General features: G+C 45.8%; 1 protein-coding gene and 1 long non-coding RNA gene across 5 annotated transcripts in view; both read right to left on the reverse strand.

The window, feature by feature from the left end:
• The window catches only part of FBXW11 (F-box and WD repeat domain containing 11), a 161,582-nt gene that overhangs the window by 124,597 nt on the left and 32,649 nt on the right, over window positions 1-4,336 (reverse strand). The window lies entirely within an intron of this gene.
• Window positions 2,979-4,336, reverse strand: part of LOC109290156 — a 14,865-nt gene continuing 13,507 nt past the window's right edge. Inside the window, exon 3 of the long non-coding RNA XR_002095550.1 lies at window positions 2,979-3,076. This is a non-coding gene — a long non-coding RNA (uncharacterized LOC109290156). The remainder of the gene's footprint in view (window positions 3,077-4,336) is intronic.

Consider the following 4,336-nt stretch of genomic DNA (forward strand, 5'->3'; position numbering starts at 1 on the left):
CAGCCGCAGTGCAGGGTGGTAGGTGGCAGTGCCTACCACGTGTGAGCTTCCCCCCTGCGCCCCAGCAGGAGGCAAAGTGGCACAACGCCATGTGCATCCCACCGCTTTTGACACAGCGCTGAAATTCCAGTTAATAAGGTATTCCAGTTGGTGAAGTACCAGATAACAGGGATTTTACCGTATTATGAATGTCAGTGACCATGGCTGTATTTAAACTAGTTACATCAATGATCTTTACATTTTATATGGATGCAAGACTGCAAATATTAATATTCTAGTATTTTTTATCCAATATCTAAGCATAACCATGAACCATCTAGTTACTGGAAAGTTAACATTTAAAATCTGAAGTTGATTTTCACTCACTCACCAACTCCCAGAGTCTTGGGATGTAATTTTTCTTGTAACACACGATTGTATCCACACCCAAAATCTTATCCCCTAAACTGTATTAATAAATCCAAAACTACAGCAGAAAAAAAAACTCAAGGTCCAAATTTCAGAAGACATTGTCAAGCAAAGTCATTTCAGAAGAAAACTGTAGAATAAAATGTTGTAATACTCAGATTTAAAGATGAGAGATCTCAAACCAAGCATGCCAAAATTTTTCAACATTCAACTGGTAATTGAACTGTCTGGCTCAAAGACTTATCAAAAAAATCTCAGGCTGGTGAGTTTGCTTCTCATTGATTTAGTTGCCTGATACCATAAGGAGAAACAACCCATCAGGTATTGACTCATTCATTTACTATCATGTAGCATGTCACTATATGCAGTTACCTAAAATTTTATTTTATGGATTAGATGTGTGGATTTGCCACAGTCAGTCACTCAAGCTTCTAGATCAGAGGTTCCCAGCCACCAGGCCACGGTGGCTGCTAGATCGTGGCATAAGCCCCCTGCTCAGCCCCCTCCCCCGCCCCCCATCCGTCAGGGCAAGAGGCTTCTGTTGCCAGTGGTAACGTGTAGGGTTAAAGCTGGGGGGCCAGGCAGCCCCCAGGAGGGAAGTAGTTTGCTCTGCCGCCCGTGCTGGTCCACAGCAAAAAAAAAAAAAGGTTGGGAACCACTGTTCCAGATCCTTTACCAAGTTGGGGTTTTAAAACGTCCTTTAGGTAGAGAGAAACTAAAACCAAAGGAAACCCATAAATAAGTTTCAAATGAGTTTAAAATCCAATGGGCAAAATCACTTCAAATATCTGTGTCAAGTTTAAACCATAGGAGATTTTTTTTAATAGTATTACAAAGACCTTAAGAAAAGGATTAATAAAGGAAAGGCCAAGACACATACCTATCACTATATTTGTGTACAAAAAGTAAGTCAAAGAGTGCATGTTCACAATAAGGAATAAGTAGCTACCTGTAAGCTTCTTTTGTTGAGTTATTTTTGGTAACTGGGGTGGCAGAGGGGGAGGGAAGGATGAGATTGCCACCAGCTCTACCTGTTGCTATCAAAAATGTGACAGTACATTGGCAGTTTCCACATTTCACGTTAAATTAATCTCATCCAACTCTAATGCTGTAAAAGTAAGGAAAGATGAAGAAGGTGCATAAATAACATAATGCATAAAGTTATTACCTCCTAGTGATCTTCAAATTCCTCATATCAAAAATTAAATGAAATTTGGACCTTTTGGCTTTGACCATGTCAGTCTTTTTTCTTTTTTTTTTTGGTGGACAAATGGGGGGGGGGTTTGAAATTTAAGTCAAGTTAAAGCACATTTCTAGAGACACGAGCAGCGTTCCCCTTAAATATTTTATGCTAATTAGTTTTCTATTTGTTGGATGAGAGGCACTAAAAACAGTAGCAGAAGTACTGGACATCCAAAAAACCAGGATCACCAAATCAGAACATACAGTAAATTTCACTACCGACTGAACTGAATTTTTATTACCTCTTCCCATGGTTTGCTATTAGACCAATTTACAAAGCTCCACGGAGATCAATCAAAATAATTACTAAGTATGGAGAAACTGGATAAATCAAGGGATACTTGCCTGAAAGGGGGAAGTTTGATAAATCACAGCAGAATTATTTAAGATGAGGTAAGAGAACTGGTCAGACATGTATGCTCAGGAGTACTCCAAGTCAGCTGCAGAAAATTCTATGTTCAAAGCAATACTGCAAACAGTACGCATAGGCCATCTGCATAGTTCACTGATAGATGGTCAACCAAATACTGTAAAAGCATAAGCGAAGTTGATATCAACACCAACCTTTGGAGTATGCAGGCTAAAATAAACCAAATCCTCTCTCACTCTTTAAGGTGCAAGAGGCAGGGGGATTTCATATAGGTAGGAAGAGAGGCTTTTCCTTTTCTACAACGTATTTTGAAATTACAGGTATCACTGTCAGAGACAGTACAAATGAATTGCTGAATCATTGCTCTGATCTTTCACAGGTCATTATACCCATCAGGGATACTACTGGTATACGGAAATCATTTTGCTGGGATTACAATCAGTTATGCTATAAATTAATTACTTTAACCCACAGGAAAGTTTAAATATGTAGCCACACTACCTACAGAGAATTTGCTACCCATTAACCCATTCAAGTGAGTAATATCAGCAGGACTGGAACATCGGCTAATGCAAAAAGAACTTTTCAGATTAGGAGTCATGACAGGGAAATGGTCTGTTTTTTCACGTACATCAGAATTTCTTATGACCTCCTTTACAAGTATGAACATTAGTTCCCTGGTACGTAGTTTATAGTGCCACTAGCTTTGGAACTGTTTCACAAAACTGCAATACGACACGCACAAAAGTATTCTAATAAATCAAGAAATACTGAGAGACAGTGCCCCCAAAATTAAAGTCTATAGAAGCTTTTGAATAACTGAAACTTAAAAATTATTTTTATTCTTCAAAAGACGTGATAATTTAGAGTCATTCAAAAGGAATGATTTGCCCCTAGCTCTTTAGGACAGCTCAAAGAAGGCTCTATACCAGGGGTAGGCAACATTTTTTGGCCGGAGTGCCAAAAAACTGCACAATGCCTACCTTGGAAAGTGCCGGAGTGCTGGCATGCCAGAAAAACAAAATGAGGGCAGGGAGTACATGGCAAGATGCCTTGCTCGCACGCCTTGTCCCCCACCCAAGCTTTGCTGTCCCTTGCCCCCACCCAACCCCCTACCCCCCAGCCCAAGCTCTGTGGCTAATCAGCAGCTACCCAGAACCTGGGCCAGCTGCAAACATCTGCTGCCTCTCCACCCCAGCCCCAGCCTCAGGGAGGCAGCAAATGCCGGGATGCTCCCCGCTGTGCTGCCCTTGCCGCTGCTTCTGCAGAGCAGCATTGGAACCCCGCTTGCAGGGTGCAGCTTGGGGGCGCAGAAAGCTGCCTGCTGCTCCCAGCTCCCCGCTGCCCTGGACACACTTCCCCTGCAGGAGGGGGCAGCAATGAGGGGCACAACCCTGCGTGCTGCCCACGCTGCTCCTGTGCACACAGGGGAAGTGCGACCCGGGTAGCGCAGAGCTTGCAGCAGCAGGCAACTTCCCTGTGAGGCCCCTCTGTGCTTTGCTGCTCCAGGTCACATACGTTGCACTCCAGAGGGCCCAGGGGAGGGCAGCAGGGCCAGGAGCACAGCGTGTGACCCACAGCAGCAGTGCACAGAGGGACCACACAGGGAAGCTGCCTGCTGCTGCAAGCTCCACGCTACCCATGTCACACTTCCCCCGTGTGCACAGGAGCAGCATGGGCAGCACAGAGTTGTGCCCCTTGCTGCTGCCCCCGCCTGCAGGGGAAGCGTGGCCAGGACAGCAGGGAGCTCAGAGCAGCAGCTTTCTGCGGCCCCCACTGTGCCCTGTTGTGCCAGGTTCCAAGGCTGCTCTGCAAAAGCAGCGGCGAGGGCAGCACAGCGGGAAGCATCCTGGCATCTGCTGCCTCCCCGGAGCACGGACAGGGGCAGAGAGGCAGCAGACGTTTGCAGCTGGCCCAGGTTCTGGATAGCTGGTGATAGCCATGGAGCCCAGGCTGCTTGCAGCACTGCTTCCATCCTCTCAGCCGGTTGCCGGGAGCAGCCTTGGCTCCGTGGTTATCACCAGCTACCCAGAGCTGGGGCCAGCTGCAAACAGCTGCTGCCCCCCCCCACCCCCCGCCCCAGCCACAACGCATGCCAAGAAAAATGGCCTCATGTGCCATGCTCAGCACATGTGCCGGGGGTTGCTGACCCCTGCTCTATACCAGCAGTTCTCAACCGGGGCCCTACAGCTACACCACTCTGAGATCCTTTCAAGGGTGTTACAGGATACTGCAATATTGGCACTGTTGGGTGTGCAAAAAAGATTCACAAGACAGAATGAGAAATTTCAAATAGAAACCCAAAATGTTAAAAAC

This window comes from Gavialis gangeticus, unplaced genomic scaffold (genome assembly GCF_001723915.1).
Source record: "Gavialis gangeticus isolate Ggan-Ray unplaced genomic scaffold, GavGan_comp1, whole genome shotgun sequence".
In the NCBI taxonomy this organism is placed as follows: domain Eukaryota; kingdom Metazoa; phylum Chordata; order Crocodylia; family Gavialidae; genus Gavialis; species Gavialis gangeticus.